The 21286-nt window shown below is 37.7% G+C and overlaps 1 non-coding gene and 1 pseudogene across 1 annotated transcript; both read right to left on the bottom strand.

Moving 5' to 3' along the window:
* Positions 1–1586: 1586 nt before the first annotated feature.
* LOC105293670 lies at positions 1587–2490 on the bottom strand (annotated as a pseudogene).
* Positions 2491–16864: 14374 nt separating this feature from the next.
* On the bottom strand, positions 16865–16983 carry LOC111741590. Its single transcript, XR_002781034.1, has one exon. It is a non-coding gene; the product is annotated as a 5S ribosomal RNA (ribosomal RNA).
* Between the last annotated feature and the right edge of the window lie 4303 nt (positions 16984–21286).

Below are 21286 nucleotides of genomic sequence, written 5' to 3' on the forward strand. Positions count from 1 at the left end.
TTTGAGGCCTGTGATTCTACTAGTACACTTAGAGGAATATTCATATATGACTTTCTAATTTTGTCACTTCTATTAAACTTATGAGGGTTTTTCTTAAAACCGTTTGATTATTTCTCCTAGCATTCAGCCTGTTATCATACTATTATTGATATGAACACTGAAGTATTTTAGGTAATTTGGATGTTTATTTAATGCATGTCCTCAAATGCTGAGTGTTCTTTCTGTTTAGAGTCTGTATGTGCCCTGCTTTATCTGTGACATTAATGCCTACCTGATGGAATACCAGAAAGGAAGCAGGATACGTCTTGTGTTCTATGCTAACTAGCACTGCTGCCCTGTTGAGATATGCTGTTTCCATAGGCTCACCGTGTACAAAATACAACCACTTCACTATAGTTAAAATAAGAGTACCAGGCAAATAAAGAATGTATAAAATCTATAACACTTTAATCTATAAACATTTACATAGTTTATTTATTAAATTTTATTATTGTCATTTAATTACTATGTAATTAAAGTATCCAAGTAATACATAATCATTTCAGAAAAAAATGCAACAAAATATAGATGAGAAAAATATTTTAAATAAAATTACACCAAATCCTACCGCCAAGCCATATTTTTTTGTTATAACATTGGAGAATAGACTAGCATCTGTTATTACATAGTACATTCAGTGGCAATGATAATAATAATGACCTTTTGCTGATGGCTTACTGTAACCGGACCCTATTGTCCATGTTTCATGTGTGTGCATTTGTCTCATCTTCATGACAATCACATAAGGCAGATTCAGAATTATTAAGTGTAATAAAGGAGGAGACCCACTTACCACAATATCTGTTTCAGAAAGTGTACGTGGGTGTTACTCTTCCCAAGTTTTTATGATTGGGGAGGTCTTTTGGTCGTCACATGTAGATCACTTCTTGGCTGCATATAGAATTTGAGAACCTTCATTTAGGATTTGATTGCTCATGGTACAAAAGAGAAATCTGAACCCAGTCACAACACAGATTTGATTTTATCAAGTCCTTACAGCATCTCTCTTATAAGAAACACAGAATGCTGTTGCAGAGACATGTTAGTTTGAAACCACCTCAATCAGTGCTGGTCTTGGAGGCTCACAAAACTCACCCAGAAGGCTAAATGTTTTAACTGAGATTTCTTCATTATTCCTGCGAATACTACTTTATGATGATGAGCATTGGGTTTTACTGTAAATAAGCCATTTGAAAATGATTATTTAAAACATCAGGCCATGAAGTTACATTTTGACAAAATATATCTTATCGTTATCATTTTAACTGCCCTAATATTATTTAAATGAAAACATATAACTGCATATAAAGTTTCTATTGAGTGTATCTTTTTTGTTTTTTCATTTAGAACAGGGAATACTTTATTCAAACCCGTTAGAGAAATGGACAGTTTGGGTCTGTAATAAAGCATTGTGTTCTAAAGCATAGGCCAGTAATTGCGTGCAAGAATATACACTGCTACAGACAAATTAATCAAATCACAACTTTTCAATGTTTAAAACAGAATAAGTTTCCCTATAAAAGCAGCACCTTTATGACATTTTAACTTTAGTATTGCTCTACTTTCTCACCCTCCCCTTCAGCAGAATCCAGACCTCCTCATAATCCTTTTCAAGAGCAACCATGTCCTCACGGACCTCAGAAAACTCTCCTCCATCCATGCCCTCATCCAAGTACCAGTGAACAAAGACGCACTTGGCATACATCAGGTCAAACTTATGGCCCAGGTGAGCCCAGTCCTCAGCAATAGCTGTGATGTTGCTCAGCATACACATAGCTTGCTGTACTTTGGCTGGGTCTCCACCAGGCACCACCATGGGAGGCTGGTGATTAATGCCAACTTTGAAGTCCACAAACGAGATGGTATGCTTGGTCTCAATGGTGGCAATGGCAGCATCGACATCTTTAGGAACCACGTTGCCATGGTACAGCAGGTAGCAAGCTATATATTGACCATGATGAGGGTCACATTGCTCCATCTGGTTGGTTGGCTGAAAGCGTGCATTGGTGATCTCCGCTACAGAAAGCTGTTCATGGTAGGCTTTCTCAGCATAGCTGACGTAGGATATGTGGCCAGAAGAAAGTGGATGCAGGGACAGGGCATCAGGTTGGTCTGGAATTCTGTCAGATTAACATTCAGGGCTCCATCAAATCTGAGGGAAGCAGTGATAGAGGGTACAATCTGATCTATCAGCCTATTCAGGTTAGTATACATTAGGCACTCAATATTGATGTCTCTACAACAGATGTTGTGGATGGCCTTATTGTCCACCACGACGGCACAATCAGAGTGCTCCAGGGTGGTATAGTTGGTGAGATGGAGTTGTAGGGCCAAACTACAGCTTAGGAAACCAGGGTAGGGCTGGATAAATGGAAAATCCAGCTTAGACTTCTTGCGATAATTGACAGAGAGACGTTCCATCATCAGGGAAGTGAACCGAGATCCAGTTCCCCTTCCTTCCTTCCTTCCTTCCTTCCTTCCTCCCTCCCTCCCTCCCTCCCTCCCCCATTCACAGGAATGGCTCTTGTTTCCACTCCCGCCATCTTCCTTTGATTTAGTTCTATCATGCGCACATGCCAGGATTCCGATTTAGCATTGGTAAATATCTTTCCCCCTCCTATTATCTCTTTGGTGACTTGGGTAAAGTTCTAGAGAGACTTTGGAGATTTGCTCTTAATCCTGCTTTCTCAGGACGTTCACATATTTTTAAGGCTTAAGAAATATCAAAGTAGTTTGCTTGAGGGATTACAATCCCCCCCGCTCCCAAAGTTGGAGGTAGCTTACTATCTACAACTCCTCACACCGAGAAAAAGAAATTTTCTTAAATCTAGTTCATCTTATGTACAAAAGCTAACACCTTATATTAAAGGCAAATGATTCCAGGAAAATTTTATGCTTACCTGCAATTAGTAACTTCATTTTCATGCTGCAGAGAAATATCAGGATAGTAACTAGAACCAAGTCTTCCAGGTTATAGAATATGCTGCCGGAGGGCTGACTGGGAGGATGACATCTATTGCAGAAAGAAGCCCAAACACTCACTTGGGCTGAATTCTCTTCTATCAACTGCTGTCCAATCGAAAGCCCCTTTCTCCTTGCCCTTTAGAAAATGATGGCATACATTTATCCTGTCTGAGAAACACCTATTAGATTATCTCATTAATGCGATTCTCAATTTCATAATGTAATACGGTAGGGTTGGTGAGATATTGTTCATATTTTGGCTCAACTTGAAATATTAGCAGCTGAAAAATATAGGACTAAAATTTATGTGTCAAAATAAGCTTCTTCAGCCACCCTTAAAGGTTGGCACAAATGAGATCTGACAGAATCCTGGGTGCCCAAAAGCTTTGGTATTTTCCAAGCATTTCAGAAGTAGAAACACCCTGAATAAAATAAAATAAAATAACAGAAGGCACTGATGGCTTATATTTTACTTGTTATGAATCTCGTAGCGGGATTAATTGCATTGCACGTACTATGTTTCTAGACTCTCTGGATAAGGATGTGGTAGACGCTATGGGAAGAAAGAAAATATAAAGGATGTTTACCTTTCAAAGCTTATGATTCCTTTCTTTTCTATCAGAATATATTATTATTATTATTAATATTATTACTAGAGCAAACTTTAAGGAAGAGAATTCTGTAGATGAATATATTCAGAAAAAAGTATCTAGAAAAAAAAAAAAGATTCGAACTGCAAAACCAGATATGGTAATGAAGTCAAAGGTAAACTAATGTGTTATAGCAAAGGAACATGCTGTCAAAATACTGTAGAGCTCTTCCACTGACTAACTGGCTTGTTATTGACTCACTTAGCTTTCTTACATGACGCCATTTCCTTATCTGTGAAACAGTGACAACTATAACAAGGCTCAAGTTGTTGAATTTTTGTGAGATTTCTATGAACATTTTCTTCATGCAAATACTTAGAAGACCCACAAACAATCAGTACATATTTTCTTAATCTGTGTTGTCAATCAACAAGGCAAACGTGTGTGTGTGTGCATGTATGTGTGTGTGTGTGCATGCATAGCATAGGCACCAAGGAGAGAATAAACAATCATGATAATAATTTAAGTCAGCATTTTGGATTTCTAGCACCAGTACATCTGAAGAAAGAATTTTAGTCATTGAAAAATGTGACCAGATATGGAGACAATTTGCAGAGAAGGGTTTGATGGAGGTAAGAGATGTTGACTTTGAGGGTACAGATAAGATTGATCTCCATGGATGCTTTCTATCCCATCTTGATAGATCTCTCTTACCCTCTAAATGTCCCATAATAAATATTCACATTGCGACCTGTTCTTCTTGATTCCCGTCTCTTCCCCCAAGTAAATCCTACCCTTGGTGGGTGTGCTGTCAGGCATTTGACTTTCAGAGTGCAATTAGGATACTGTGCTCCTTCTCCCATGTTAAATGTGTGGAAGCCTTTCTTGAACTTGAATGGTAATCCATGGTGCTATAAGGTGAGGTAGTGGATGTCAGCCTGGGAAGGGCTAGGAAATGAAGGTAGAATTTGGAGAATAAATGAGCATTCTTTCTCCTCTCAGAGACAGAAGAAAGAATGATCATTTATTCTCCAAATTCTTGTTTTTCTTTGTCTGAACTGCAGCCAACCTTGGTTTCAAGGGGCGAGAGAGTCCTGCAGAGAAAAGGAAAAGGGGAGAATATATTCATTCTATTTACATAAAAACCAAAAAAAAAAAAAAAAAAAAACCCTACCACCCCTGCAGGCCCTGAACAAAAAAGGGAAAGTGATGGGAGAATCCTCTAAAGCTTTTCCTTGTTCTTGTTTTTGTTTTCCTCTGTGCCTCCCTAGGAGCTGGTTCAATCCACCTTTTCCATTCCCTCCTGTTAAAAACATTATTTTTATTTCTTCACTGCATTTTTTTTTTCTCTTTGTCCCAGGCCTTTCAATCTTTACTCCATCTAAAACTTTAAAAAAAAAAAAAAAGTAGATCTACTTGGTTTTTCCAGTATTTCCAGTATTTTTATTTTTCTTCTAGCATTGCTTTTTCTTCGAAAAATTCACGAGAGAACAAGCATGTGAATTTATTTGAACCTGACTTACAATCTGCAATGTAAAAACTGCCCCAGGATTAACGTGGAATTCCATATGGCAGGATCCAGTGGTAATGGATAGATAACATTAGTCTCTAAGGGTTGAAATGTAGGGAGTTTCCTGTCCTCTAAGACCTGATTAAAGACCAGACACCAGAGGTGAGGGCTGGCTAACACCAAGAACAGAGACCAGAGGCTGGCATAGAGCTCCCAAGTTAGTTTTTTCTTTTCTCTGAATTTCCATAGTGCTTCTTTCTTCCTTCATTTTGTACTCTCTCACTATGACAGTGTTCAAAGATTTCTGTACTCCTCTGCCCCACACCACACCCCAACCCAACCCAGATGGTACCTTTTTTTGAAGACAGAGGATTTGACACCCCAATTTGTTACTCTCAGTGCACTTAACACATTGTCTATCACACAGTAGGTTGAAACAGTCTTTAAATCATTTTCTGTTTAGAAAAAAAAAAAGAAGTGCAGCTCACTGCCAGCATTAATTTAATTTTACATAAACACGCTCTTCGAGGCTGAAGCAAATCTGACTGGTTTTCAGTATGAAAATAAAACACAAAAACTGTTCTTGGAGTTATTTCTAAAGAGAACCTGTCTCTAATCCTAATGTAACAGAAATGTATACATAAATCAGATTCATCAAATGAATCTTGGGCTAACAACTGTGAGAACGCTTCGTTTTCTAGGATTTGACATTTTCAGTGATCTGGAGTTACTATATTTTGTAAATGGAAATACCACTACTAAAAACAGAATGACAGAAATAGAATGATGCGACTTGTTTCCAAAGACTATTGATATACTAGAGTGATGCAAAAATAATAATAAAAGCGAGATATTTCTTGCAAACTTTGGAGGTAAGATTAGGACTGTAATCTGCGAGTTATCTCGAGATAAATGCTGTAGCCACACATGCCCTAGCGAGTATTCTCAGAGCAAATGGGATATGAGTTAAGTGAATGAATAAGTCATGGTAATTCTATACAAACAAGATCGGGAATAAATGCAAGGTGAGGGGGAAATTCTATAGTAGCAAGGTAATATGTACTGCCTTCTCCCCTAGGTCACCTCCTTCTCAACTACTTGTAAACTATAGCATCAGTAGTTTCAGTTCAGAAAACACTTATTATGACAGACTCTCTGGTAGGTTATGGGAAAACAAAAGAAAGCAAAATATGGTTCTTTCCAGAAGGCGGTTATATTCTACATAGTGCAAAAGAAAAGGAAATGCGCAAAAAGAGTGGAGTGTAAAACATGCAAGCTAGGAGAGACTTGTGAATTATTTTGAGTAATATAGTGGAGGCTCATCATGATGGGAATGGTTAGAGAAAAGGGACCCCCAGAATCAGAATTTTAAGAATGAATTTAAGTTTTTTTAGGTCCAAAATTTAGGTCCAAAGATCGATAATAACTGTGTGTATGCCTGTGTGTGAGTGTGCATGTGAATGTGAGTGCGTGTGAGCGTATGTGAATGTTCATGTGTGTCACTGTGGCAGGAGATGGTTGCAGTATTGGGGTGATTGCACCAGGGAGTCAGCAGCCTGCAGGGTTAGTAAGTTGGCCTCTCACCATTAGCTCCTACTTGTAGAAATGATCTAACGAGGCTTACAGAAGATGTGACACTAAACCGCAGTCAGGGAACATGGGCATTAATTCCAACTCTCCTACATGAAATCAGTGACCTTGGAAAAGACCCTTGACTTCTCTGGGCCTTGTGCTTCATTCTGCTTAGTGAAAGTGTACAGCTAGACAATGGCAAATTGATAGCTGAATCCCAGGACTCATATGTGTCAGGGGACTGATTTACATCCATGAAGACCTAAGTGGCTTGACCCGGCTGGTGAGAGCATGCAATCTGCCCTAGAGCCTTGACCATGGTATGGCTCACATTCCACACTTCTGGCTGTCATGCTAAATTTCACATGGAGATGGCAGAGATAGTTTGACTAGAAAAATGCCTGCAATTCCTGACCCCTGATGGAGGAATTCTAAGAAGAAAAATGAAAAAATAAAATAAATCTAAAACAGTTTAATAAAAACAGAATTGATAAAAAATTCTCCCAAGAGACTAGATCATTCTCTTTCTCTCCCTGTTATTAATAATATAAGTATTATCTTTGATGTGGATAGAAGAAGAAAATAGTTAAAACAAAGAATTAAAATGTTCAAGGTTTTGAGCATTCTAGAAGCCAAATCTTCAGATAAATGTTTGAGGGAATTGTAGGTGTTTAGTTGAGAAAAGGTATTTAGTTAAGAAGATTTGGGGGAACATGAGAATCATCTTCAAATTCTTTAATGGATTTCAAAATGAAGAAAGGAAGTCAGTGTTATTTCAGAATCCAGGACACTGAATTTTACAGGTACTTGTTAGAGGACTCTCTCTTGCCTGACTCCACTGACCCCATTGTCTGCTACAACCCTGGGATTGTCACAGCACCCACACAGAGTAGTGTGTCACCAAAGATGTATACAGTCCACAAAACAGAGAGCACAGAGAAACTGAGATTTTACTTAATATACAAGAGAGCAAAGACTTCATAGGCAAACAAACCTGAGTTTGAACGTGATTCTCTCACTAATGGTTGTGGCCTTGAGAACGTTACCACTTTGAGGTTTCTTGCTCTCTATGCAGGAATAATATTTATAATTCAAGAATGTGCCAATTAAGGACAATAATATGTAAGCTTTTGCTGAGTTGTACACTAATAGGTAGCCATGAAAGGGTGGCCATTATAGTCATCATCATATTTGAGCCTCCCCCAAATCCTTCCATAGAAATATGATTGTGTCCCTCGTGTAATGATAAAACTGGGGGTCCTAGAGACTGAGAAATCACACAAGTAGTAAATGATGGATGGAGACCCATCCCCTCACCTGTCTGATAATGAAACCCTGCCCTTTCCAGGACCCTATGCTGACTCTCAGCTAGGGGACCACTTTTATTAGCAAGTAAGTCAAAACATTGTATCTTATTCTCACCGCCAGACAGGACATACATGTGGGTCCTCTTCACTCTACACAGCATGACAGAGAGGATATTCCAAGATGTTTCTGACCTGGAATCAGCAGCACAGGATACTGACACAGGGTTAACTCTTAATTTGTAGAGCTGCAAAACTGGTATTTAGCAATCAGTCACTTCTTTGTCTCTTTCATCCAATCATATGCAAGGACAGAACATCAAGCCTTACAAGGCTTGATTCTAAGGACATCTCAAAAGCACTCGGCCACCCAGTTTAGAACCACCCACCCACCCACTTCACCTCCATTGCCACATACACACTGTATCTTTCAGACAGCTCTCTTTTAACAGGCAAATACCCTCAAAAGGGAAAACTATAAGTCACTTGCCCAGGAAGGTGCCAGATATCTTTCCTCCAAAACAGGATTTATAAAGCCGTACAAGGAGAAACCCTTTAAGTAAGAACAAGAATAAAGGAAACCAATTTATAAGTAATACGTTTATTTTACAATTTTATTTGCAAATTTTCAAATTTGACCAAGCACTTTTCAAGTCACTCAGTGTTTTAACTTCTATGAGCTCTGAATTTTCTGTGTTTTCCTTTTCTGTTCCCTGTTCTCCATCCTACACCTTGTGCATGCTCTCTCCCTCTTTCTTTCTCAGCCTGAAAATTCTAGTTAGCCTTGGTTTCGGGTACACGTTGTGGATGATCACCGATAACCACTCTCCCCGTTCCAAGGAGCCGGAACACTTCCTTTAGAGCAGAGAGTGCATGGACTAACAATTATATTTCAAGCTGCATTTAATGTTGAAGTATGAGGCAACAAATTGATCTTAGATTTCTTCAGTCAAGCGCAACCTCACCTCTGACTCTGGCAGAAGCTGCCTCGGTGCCAGAGCAGTAGTTGTGCAGTTGTAGAACAAATAAAAGGAAAAAAATAAATAAATAATGCTCATCCTCTCTAAAACAAAGCAGAAGAGAAAAACGACCAACAAATTTTTCTGCATTAGTGATACCTGCTTCTAGGAAAGACTGGAAAATAGTAACTGAAATATCTCTGACAACCTTCTATGCAAACCACCCATTCTAGTGTATTTCTCCTTGTAGAAAAAATGGGAATTCGTAGGGTTGCTTTTTTTTTTTTTGCTTTATAATCTGGCTTTCTTTGTTATAGTATAGAAAGTTGGTATGTTCAAATATTTGCCACAAAAAAAAAAAAACAGGCAAGATGCCTGTTTAACGTCTAAGTGTTATCTGTAGTTGGCTATTTATTGAATTTTTATATAATAACAGCTCTTGAACAAAGGAAGAAAAAGTACCTGGCTCTGAGAAGATCAAAGATTTCACATTAATTTATTAATTCTCAAATGATTTATTTGAGGTAAGCAAGTAGTATTCTTGCTTCATTAGAGACAGGGAAATAAAAATCCAAAGAAAATCTCATAGGTCGTAGAGTTATGCCATTTGTCATTGTTGGAATCAAGAATTAAATCCAATAGTAATAAAAGGGAATATATTTTTTAAAAAATAAGAACAACAAGGAGAAGCAAGAAGGGAGGAAGGAGAAAAGAAAGATCAAACACCGCATTTTTTTCCCAAGCTATCAATGAAATTTTAAACATAATTTAAGATATATGAAAATCAGGGAAACTAAGTGGAAACGGATTAAAATGTTGAAGTTATGTTTCACATGCCTTTGTTGTAAAATAAATATGGCTCTATTGGCACAGTTTCTATTGTGAGATGCTTTCTGAGCACTGAAATACTACTTCAAATCCAGAATTAGCAATGGAAATATCCACCTTTATATTTTCAATATTAAAATAAGAAGTTAAATTAGAAAGTGAGCTAAAGAAAAAAGTCTCTGTCTCTTCTCAAATGCCAACATTTATGATCCAATTTTATTTTCAGTCAGAGAAAGCAAAATCAGACCCTCCTGAAAAGTTCAAGAATTTATGTGAATATCAGCCCTGGTAGCCTGTTCCCAAAACTGCCTGCTATTCCGGAATTAGCGGCTGTGTGGCGATAGTCCCCTTCAAATGAACGCACTCTCGCTTTCTTCAGCTCCTATGCTGCCGCCTCGTTGCTTGAAAATGGTTCTCTCCGCTGTCACTGTAACAAACGGTTCTAATTGCTGGGTTCACTGTTATGGTGGAAATTGCAGCCATCCGCAGTTGCAGGCTTTCGCTTTGCTTCGGTAATGACACAGAGACCCAAACTGCTCCTTTCCTGAAGAAATAAAGAAGATAATCTTGAAATTAAAAAAAAAAAAATAGTAATAAATAATAAATCATTTTAAAAGCAGCAGAAAACAAACACACTTTTTGAATGGTTATAGTCTAAACTAATTGTAATGCCTTTTTCCTTATGAAGGCATGAAAGTTCTCAGATATGTTTTCGTGTATTCCCGGTGGTGATGATGGTGGTAGAAGTGTTTGTTTTTGTCTGTGAAGTAATACGTGGTAGGCAATGATTTGGAATTGTAAACTTTCCAATTTATTTTCATGGCAATCTGTGAGATGTGTCCCTGGAGGTAGGCAAACAATTGCAGTTTTAGAGCTGAATTGGCCTCTCTCTCTTTCTCTCCTTTCTTACGTTAGAAAGCATGCAATCTCATTTTGCATAGGATTACAAAATTCCCAATTTCTAATAAAGTGCCAGAGGAATATACGATGGTCCGAGATGGTCCATGTGTTATTGAAGAAACACTCCATGTTGGAAGAGGTAAAAATGAGAGCAATTATTCTGAGATTTCACCACCATGATAGAATTCAGGTTACAAAAGGCAATCCCTAATTTGGGAATTTAATCAGATAGCAAACACCAAGGACAGCAGCTGCTGTTACATTAGCTTGGATAAAATTATAGGGCCTATCAATTCTTATGCTTCAGGGCATAAACTGATCACCAGCTGAGGTCAGGAGGAAATTTCCCCAATGGCACACGTGCAGTTATATCCATTATAAGGGATTTAACAACTACTCCTAAAACATCTGATGTGATTCATTACTAAACAAATACAAACATATAACGTTCTTATACTGATACACAAGCATCTGCACACAAGGGGCTAGATAGGCATAGAAGTGCATACTGGTCTTAACTCCCAAGCCTTAGACGAGATCATAATGGGCCAAAGGAAACCTACCTTCACATAGTCTACTTTGCCTGTAGATTCTTTTTGTCTTAACTTTGTCTTATCCATCGATGTGTATTTTTCTAGGGTTTTTTCCCATTAGATGTTTGCATTTGCTTATATAAACTCCATCTTTGGAAATAAGCGGTTGTGGTAGGGGCTGGTATTAGTTTTCTATTGCTGGATGGTAAATTACTACAAATTTAGCAGCTTAATATAACACAAATGTATTCTCAGTTTCTGTGGAACAATAGTCTTGATATGGGCTAACTGGATCCTCTGCTCAAGGTCTTACCAGGTGAAAATGACAGTGTCAGCTGGTTCTTCCCTGAGGCCTGGGGTCCTCGTCCATGCTCAGTGGTTATTGGAAAAACTTATTTCTTTGCAGCAGTGTGATTGAGGTCTCTGTTTTCTTGCTAGCTGTCAGCTGGCTGAGGACCACTCTCACACACAGTTCCTTGCCACATGACCTCCATGAGCAATTCACAACATGGGTGTTTGCTTTCTTCCAGACCAGTAGGAATATGTCTCTTTAACTTCTCCTCTCTCTATAATCAGCCAGCACAGTCTCATAAAATAACCTAATGAAGGGAACAACTATTCATTCTTGTTCCCAGATTTTTCCATCCCTCAAAAGAAAGGAATTATACAAAGTGTGTATAGCAGACTGAGAATTGGGGACCATCTTAGAATTCTGCCCAAGACAGGGATCTAGCAAAGATAGTACAGATCAATATTAATAGTGTAGGGCTACTTAATTTGGCTAACTCTATAAGGATTTTTTAAACTATTAGATGGGACTAGTCATTAATCTATTCTGTTATATCATTAGCGATTGTTCACTAAGGAAGGACAGATCCTTGGCAGATTTGCAATTATAACTACATAAATAAAATTATAGAGTAAACATTAGAGGTCATCATGTTTAACCATTTTTTTTGTGCCAGATAAAGAAACTGAGACTCAACAAAATTAGCTAGTGTGATTAAATTGGCTCTGTCATTTAAGGCCAGGATGAGAATACAGTTCCCGAGACTGCAAAATAAATTGCACCTTTCCCTTTAACTCACCACCAGGTTATTTGCCCACTTTGGAGTACTTACTCTCATTCCTGTATATTCCCAAGTGCCCGGTGCATTTTGACCCAACAAAACTGCTTCTTGTGAATAAACTCATTCACACTGAGATGCCAGTGACTGATTACTTTTTTCCTTATTACAATGGTAGTAGCAATTTCACAGAAATAAATACATTAATCTAAAAGGAGAAAATGATACTCTTAAGGTAGAATTTCATGTCAGAGAGAGCGAGAAGGAGAAAGGGGCTGGGGAGAGGGCGGGGAGGTCTGGAGGGAGGAAGAGAAATTGAGAGCGAGACAGAAGGAGAATGAGTAATGATTTGTCCTGTTGTTTCTAACAGCAAAGCAGATGATTGTCTGGGGTCATTTATCTGATAAGAGTATGACTGAAAATGGAAAAGTGAAGAACTTTTCCTTGCTCATTTAATCATTCCGTGTTCCATTTCCTAAAGCCCTTATATAATCAGCTCTCCTTTAAACTAACTTCTCATCGTTTAATGGATTACTACCAATTTATGGTGTGTGTATGGGAGTTGGGGGCGGCGGGGATTCATTAAAGCCTATTGCTGTGAACAACTGGCCAGGCAGAGACCCTCAAAACAGGGAGTGCTCTGATTAGAGAATTTTGGTGTCTGCAAATAAAATGCTGAAATCCAACCTACTTTTAATAGGCACAATAAAATCCAGGGCACCCATGCTAGTTTCAATGTCAAGGTGGACTTTTGCACAATGCTCCCTTTGGGTGCCTGTAGTGAATAAAATTTTTAAAATTATTATTAAATAAACATCTGCCAGTGATTGAGAATTGAAGCAGGCAATGTCAGAGGCTATCTTTGTGAAAGGCAACACTGAAGATGGACCTTTTCAAAATGTATTTTTATTCAACTGGTGGACATTGTTTGTTAGTGTCTGTTATTTAAACTAAGATGACAATTCACATTTTAATCATAGTAGCTGGATTGACTGAAAAGGAGAAGAAAGATGGTACCTAAAAATCTTTATTGAGAAACAAACTTCTCTAGCTTGGGCAGTACTTTTATGATAGATACCTGGAAATTCCATCAAGGTATTTTCTTTTCTTTTCTTTTTTAAAGTATTTTCTTAAATGCATATTTTCCTCTGCTAAAATATGTCATTGCCTTAAGATAACAGTGCATCAAACTTTGTTATGTGTTCAGCATGAATTCATCATCTTCGTATTAGACAGGGAAAGGCTTTCATCTTCATTTGAGCTATGAGGAAATATTCTCGTATTTCCTTAAAAATGTCAATATTTCAAACAAAATGTTATCTTAACCTGAGGATGAACCATTTTCTTATGCAGTATTCACACTGTCCTATACTTTCAGGCAACCATTTTGATGGCAATATTATGAAAAAATATTTCTTCAGGAAAAAAAAAAATCATCCTTCTAGTCCTATTGTCTGATTAGCAAATCTCTCCTGACTTTCAATGTGTGGTTCAAATTTTGTCTTTTATATAAAAAATTCTTGACTGTCAAGTTCACATTGATTCTTCCACTTTCTCACAGAGCCTGTTTCTTGGTGTATAAAACATATAACTATGTTTTATCTTTGTTTTCTTCATGTAAGTCTTATTTCCAAATAGATTCCCATATTTACTGAAAATAGAAACTGCCTCACAAGTTTTTAGTACCTCCTATAATGTACAGTGCTGAAGAGAATAAAGAATTGTAGAATTGGAAAATAAAATCAAATAGAAACAAATTACATTAAGTGGCCATTGACCTTTTCATAATTGGGATAGTAATCTTTGTCATTCTTTTTTGTTATTGTTTTTATTGAACTTGTTAGCTTGTTTGTTTGGTTTTGCTTTGTTTTACACTCATACTTGAATTTGTTTAATACAAGAAACGATCAAAATTCGATAATAGTTTATTAATTATCACACCATTTTTGATAGAAAACCTCATGCAATATTTAAAAGCAAAACCAAAACTTGCGGAGAGATCAAGGTAGAGTTTATGCCTACCAGCTTAATTTGGGTCTGAAATTAAACTCTTGACCCTCCTCTAAGACTTAACAACTCAAGATTTGCAAGTTTACTCCTAAGAGTTGCATGTGGTCAACATAATCATATTTTAAAATCAACTAATGATTCACTGTATAACCGTATTCTATTGTCAATTTTCTTTCTGATGTAAAAAATCATCTTCTAATATTTTGTTATACTAATATTTGTTATTTTGTTGGAGAATTTCATATGCCAGGTTAATTAAGGCGAGACACAGCTGTAAAAAATAGCCAACTAGATGTGATTTCATTTGCACTGCCTTCCAGCATGTCAGCAACCAATGGCTTGGCCAGATCTCTAGTCACATACACCTTAAGTTTTAATGGTTACCATGGCAATGAAAAAAGGCATTACAAAATGCACAAGCTGTTAACATGTTGCAGAAGCCAAAAGAAAAAGCTAAGAATAAACTTCTGCAAATTCCTGATCACACCACATATAAGGAAAACTGCTGTTAAACCAACGTCATGTCCTAGTCAAATAGCTCATTAATCTGAAGCCGAGGCTGCATGTCTTTCCTCGGAGCTCTCCATGAGCTGGGGCTGGGCCATCTCTCTGAGAGCAAACATGAGTGTGTCAGAGTGAGCAGGAATGTGTGCGAAGCTGGCAGGGACAGAGAGACAGAGAAAGAGAATAAACAGGCCATAAATTGAGTCTCAGCTCCTTTATCAACAAAAAAGAAGACCATGTTTTCTAACAGAGATGACAGACAAGAGAATTTAGATGAATCTAATTTAGATAAATCTAAATTTTATTGGGTGAGTAAATCATTATAACTATAAATAGATAAGATGAGTGTTCCATTTGCTTTGTTTTTTTTTAGCCAGAACCCAGATATTTCGGCTGCAAGGAAACAAAGTATATACACCCGTCGAGTCTCCTGCCAGGATAGAAGTATTGCTCACTGAGCGGAGAGTGTCTTCTCAATGATGTAGCTTCCAGAATAAAGAAAGACGGAAAAGAAGGTCTTTGGTTTGGGAGTATAAAACCACTCATGAAGACAAGTAGTAAGGTGCCAGCCTTTTTATTTAAAGGGGCATACGTTCTAGAATAAACAGAGACCTGAACAGAGAGGCAGAACTCTTATTTTTTTATTTGTAGACTTAGACCCAAACAGACAGGCAATGAGGTAGTTAATGAGAGAGATGAAGCATCGAATATGATACAGAAATGCAAGGGTGACTCATACTGTTTACAGGCGTTTTTTTCCCTCCCCCCAGATTTGTGGTTTCCAAGGAAGGGAGGTCACGGGAAGAAGGGGGACAGACTGGCATTCTGAATTAACATGCAGATTATTGTGGGTACCACCCTTCCTTATATCTATGTCTCTCATGGTAGAATTCTCCTTGTTTCCACATGGTACTCTGCTCACACTCTGGAGCACCTCTGTGTTGTGTTGTTTGTTGCATATGCTTAATTCTAAACCACCTGCAAGTCTAGTCCCTTTTTCCATCCCAGTCTCCCTGAGGAGCAGGGGCCAAGTCTCCCTCCAGTAAGGCCTGTCTCCACACTGCAATCCAAATGTGATCTCCCCCTTGCCTTCCAACCCACAATAATACTTGATAGTACCCACTTTCGGCTTGGTGCCTGATTACGTTCTGTTCTCCTTTGTCACCACTCATGGAAGACGTTAAGGTTCAATTAAATTTATGATTTTGCCATCAGGCCTTCCTCAACAACTCCGACGTCTCGTGTGTTTCAGGCTATTACTATAGCCACTGAGCAAGGTCAGTGCCTGAGAACATCTTGTCTCTTCTCTTTCTTGTTTTCAATTTTACTTCCTCAGTTAGATTTCAGTCATTTAAGACTGGGATTTTGTACTACTTTTTTTTTCAATGTTCACTATACTTAAAACACTATGGTGCTTCTACTAAATACACAATACATGCTCAACAAATCGACTTATATTTTAATCCCCAAAGGCGATATTCTCCAGCATCACAGCATGTTTTGAAATTGTGTTTTAAATTCAAAGACTAAAGGTATAGAGACATAGTAAATCAAGATGAAACTCAAACCATGGTAAGATTATATAATTTTTGCCAATAATTTATAGAATCGGGTGGAATGGATATGGCATGTCAACTACTCTAAACCCAGCCCTCCGCTAAAGCAAAGGTCTTAATGCAGAGTGAGGTGCCCTTAGGTCACATACGTAGTTAAGCTGAGACTATAGAAAACATGCTTCTTGAAGATCCCTCATATACCTTTCCCCTTATGACCTACTGCTTGCCTCCGTTGTTATCTATGAGTTGTCCTATTAATGACTTATTATAGTCAGTATATATAGTACTGCCTGTCTGCTCCTTGGGACATATTTTCTTATCTGTTTTGAACTTTTCTGAGTAGAGAGCAGAGGATACTTTCTCCTGAAGCATCTCTCCAGCTGATAACATAACTCCAAACCACTTACTCTCATGTGATACTTGTTTATCTATTAATCAAGATTTTTTTTTTTTCTTTTAGGCGAGGCAACCCTTGATTGACCTCACAGATTGCAAGAACCTTGTCAGTTTACAATCCCTTATTTTTTATGCCTACAGCACCTGGTCTTCCTAGGTGGTCTCCCATCCAACTACTAACCAGGCCCGACCCTGCTTAGCTTCCGAGATCAGACAGGATCGGGCTTGTTCAAGGTGGCATGGCCATAGACTGAGATTTATTTTAAACCAGACACTGTGTTAAGTTTATGAGATACCAAATGGAAGTTATATCCATCTCTTCCCTCAAGAAGCTTTGTGGTCCAGTAGGAGAGACAGCCAAGGAGAAATGTGAATCAGGTGCTTAGACTTCTGTGAAGATAACGGAAGGAACAATAAATAGAAGAAGTATCTCCTGGGCCATGTTTTAAGTACTAGAAGATGAGCAGAGACTGGAAATTAATCATTCCTCAGAACGGACACAGTACATGCAAAGGGCCAGAGATTAAGAGCAGTTTGAAAACTTAGAACTGAATTTAGTTTTTAGTTCATGTACTTGGCTAGGAGACAAGATGTAGTAGAAAGGCAGGCAACAGGCCTGGAGAAGCTTTGTGGTCAATGTCATGGCATTTCAACCTTAATATATGCAGTATGTAAACAGAACAGTGGCATAATTATATTTATATTAAGAAAGACTTTCTATGACAGTGTAGAAGAAGGCAGTGTCAAAAGAAAATAATATGAATATTTTATTGGGCGAGATACAAACTGTTCATAAACAGGGACACTTCAAACGGAAAGTAGTTACAAGCTCAGCTTTCAGTAGTTACAGCTTAGTTTATAAAGCATGAATAAGGAAGTACATTTTTCATTACAATTGGTTACTAGAAACTTATATTCCTTTTTACTGTATAAGCTGACTTGTTTGTAGCTGATTGGCTGGAAAGCTATAAGTCACACAGACATTAAGAAAGCTTAAGTTTTGTTTAAGGTCACAGTCAATATTTGCAGGGGAAATCAGGATAGTTTTAAGTTTTGGTTACATGACTCTGATTGTTTGGTCAAGGGTATATTCAAACCATGACCTCTATATTTGTTACTCTGTTACACTAGGTGTGGGCAGCAGCAGAATAAAAGGTGAAGAATTTTCAATCTATTACAGTAATCCAAATGAGATATATGAATTTATGAATAAATTTAGAAGCAACACAAATGGAGACAAGGGGGTAAAAAGCCAAATATTTATCAAAACAAAAATCTTATAAATAAAGGGGACTGAGAGAAAATTTCAAGTTGACACCCAGGTTTCTGGTTTGTGTTACAGTGAATGATGGTACCGTTTCCTGAAGGAGGAATACAGAATCAGGAGTGAGTTTGAGGATGGATGTCATTAGTTCATTTTGGAATTGTGGGTTTATTGTGTCTGTGAGAGGCTTCCAAGAAGAGGCTAGACACCAGAACCTGGATCTCAGGAAAAAGGGCAATGCTGGAAAGACAGACATCTTGCCTTCCATACAGAGATGATGATGAAATGAATCATGATGACGCAAGTTCTTCCCCTTAGACAAGTCAGAGACAAATTCTTGGAGACAGCAAGGGTGTGTTTTAGTGTGGCCTACCACATAACAAAGTGCTTCCTCCTGACCCTGGCCTCTTACTTACTCTGTCTGAAGTCCACTTACTCTTTCCTATACATCTTTTTCTAAACTAAGGTTATTAGAAACTTCATATGTATCTCAGCTTCCTATTCATCTCCCCTTGGGACTCTAGAAGAATGAAGTCTTCTTGAAAAAAAGAGAATAGGGCTCTAACGACATAATTTCATGAAAGAAATTAGTTCCCTCGCAGGTTAATGTAGGCAATAATAGCTGCTATTTATAGGAAGCCGAGGATGAAATTTGGACAGGGCAATGTGCCCATCATAACTATACTCCAAAGGTAGATCTCAATCCACTGATGCAAAAGGGAAATAGCTGACGCTTCTACAACACTCTCCATATACTAGAAACTGTTCTAAGGACTGTGCATAGTCATTAAATCCTCATAATAATCCTTCAGTACTGTACTTTTCCAATTTACAGATGACATACTGAGTTATGAAACAGTCGAGTAACTTGTTCAAAGTCTACAAGGGAGGAGCCGTGACTCAATTCTAGAGAGTCTAACTCTAGATTCTGTGCTCTAATTGTTTCTAGAATAAATGAGTTAATACATAAGCATTTATTAAAGTAAGTAGTGTTATATATCAAAGGCAGAATAGAGAAGCTAATTCAATGTTTCTTGACGCAAGCAATTTAATAATTGTATTTTTTGTTTATGAATTCATCAAAGACATTCTGATATTAATGGGGGCCAGGAGAAGGGATTTTGATATTCATTATATTCAAATAATTTGGAAATATAATATGCTCAATAAATTGAGGAAGTAATGACTGAATAAAACATTACTCCATTGTCAATGACAAGATAAATTAGAAAGAACATGACTTGGAACTCAACTAAGAGCTTTGATTATTATTTCTTTTTCTTCTTTTTCTCCTCCTCCTCCTTCTTCTTCTGTCAAGTATTACTGGAATAACCTAGGGCAAATTATTTTAGGTTTCAGAGAGTTTTGATTTTATCTGTGAAATAGGAACACTACTACTACCTAATTTATAGAGTGAATGGGTCAAGATTATGTGACATGATTTATCTAAAAACTCTAGTTTAAGAAATAGTGAATACCATATGAATACTTGCTATTACTATTACTCACATTAATCTAATGAAAGAACTAAGAGAAAACGTAATTTGTTAGGTGATAATCACTTAGACATATATATTTTATTTTACTATAAAACATACCTGGGAAAAACATAGTTTAGGCATATTACTTGAAAAATGAAGCAGATGAGGTTCAGAGAGATTAATTTCTCAAAATCCCAAATCTAGTAATTTGCAAAGAATTACTACCTTAGGAATCTGTGGTAAGAATCAAAACAATTATTTCCTTTGCCTTTTGCTAAACTGCAAGATTGTTAAACCCAAGTCATTTAACAGTCAACCTTTAGGGTTCTTGGCAAGTTAGGACAAACCATAGCAGTCAAGTTCCTGAAACATCTGTGCTAGGACCCACAACTCTTTGTCCTCCCACTTCCTATGTGCCATATTTACAAGTCTCTTTCCACGAAATAGCATGATTGAATTCTTAATGAGAGAGTAAGCAGAAGAGCCAGGCTGGTGGGCATGCAGCAGAAAGCTGCCCACTATCTTAACTATTTGCCTACAACAGATGAATTTGTCCCGGAGGGTCTGCTGTATCAAGTACTGACTCATCCCAGCTCTGATGAGTTGTGTAATCTGATAAGATCACAAACCAGTGATCTTATCATCTTATGATGGTATGGCCAGTATCCAATCCCAACTGGACCTATCTTCTGTCCTTTGGGAGTAACCACTGAAGGTGTCCTTGCAGCCTACTGTCCCATGCCACATTTCCAACGTCCACACCTCAGCCTCAGGGAGAAGGTTCCAATAAAGAGCCCAAAGCACCCTGCTCCATTTTCTCAGGCAACGACAGTGAACACTCTCAAGCTGCTTTCAACCTCCCAAATAAGTGAAATGTTTGACACAAAAGCATATGTTTTTTGGCAACTTTGTTTAATCCACATTTTAAGGAAAAATTGAAACTCCACAAGGTGCGAAAAAGATTAGTGGAACATTTCAGTATCTGGTGGAAAGCAGACCGTGTTCCCTCCTCCTTCTGTTCTCTCTTCTTTCCTTCATATGCAGATATTTGCTTTATAAAAGCTGCCATAGAAATGAATCTTTTAATTAAAAATCTGAGCCACCTAACTGCAGAACAGAGAGAAATATCAAATGACACAGGATGCAGGAGCCATCTGTAATACAGACATGACACATGTCTGTTCTCAAGAAGGCTCACCGCTCTCTGAAGTCATGTGCAGGTCACAGAATCAAAGGTTTGGGAGTTAGAAAAATCTGATTTTTAAAAAAGTTAAATTTCTTACTACAGGATGAAAAAGTGACTCCCCCAGGAAGAAAGTTACTTTGCCAAGATTTGCATATCATTTTAGAGAATGCAGAGTCATAGACAAATGCTTTCGGAAACTACTTTTCCACAAGCTCTGACTGGACTGGTTTTAAAGACTTATAAATTTGGGCTTCAACTTATCTGAAAAATCCACACAGACATTCCTTGCATAAAGCAGATTTGGAAAGGCCTAGGGCTACAATGGGGGTCCCAGTCTTGTGAGGAGTAAAGGGAAGGTTGAATGAAAAGTCATCTAGTTCCTTACCTTTCCCAGGGCATTGGTCCTACATGTATTATTTTACTGCCCTCTACAAAGACCTTGTATGACAGGAGAAGGGAAATCTAATGCTAGAGACACATGGCCAGTTTTCCTAGTGAGTTATTGAATTGAAATCTAAACCTTACAATGAGTCTCCAGGAAATAATACAGCTAAAACTGTATTGGTTCTGAAAATATCGCATTTTAGAATAAATCATGAAACTGTTATTACATTGGAATTTTT

This window comes from Pteropus vampyrus, unplaced genomic scaffold (assembly GCF_000151845.1).
Source record: "Pteropus vampyrus isolate Shadow unplaced genomic scaffold, Pvam_2.0 Scaffold3, whole genome shotgun sequence".
Lineage (NCBI taxonomy): Eukaryota > Metazoa > Chordata > Mammalia > Chiroptera > Pteropodidae > Pteropus > Pteropus vampyrus.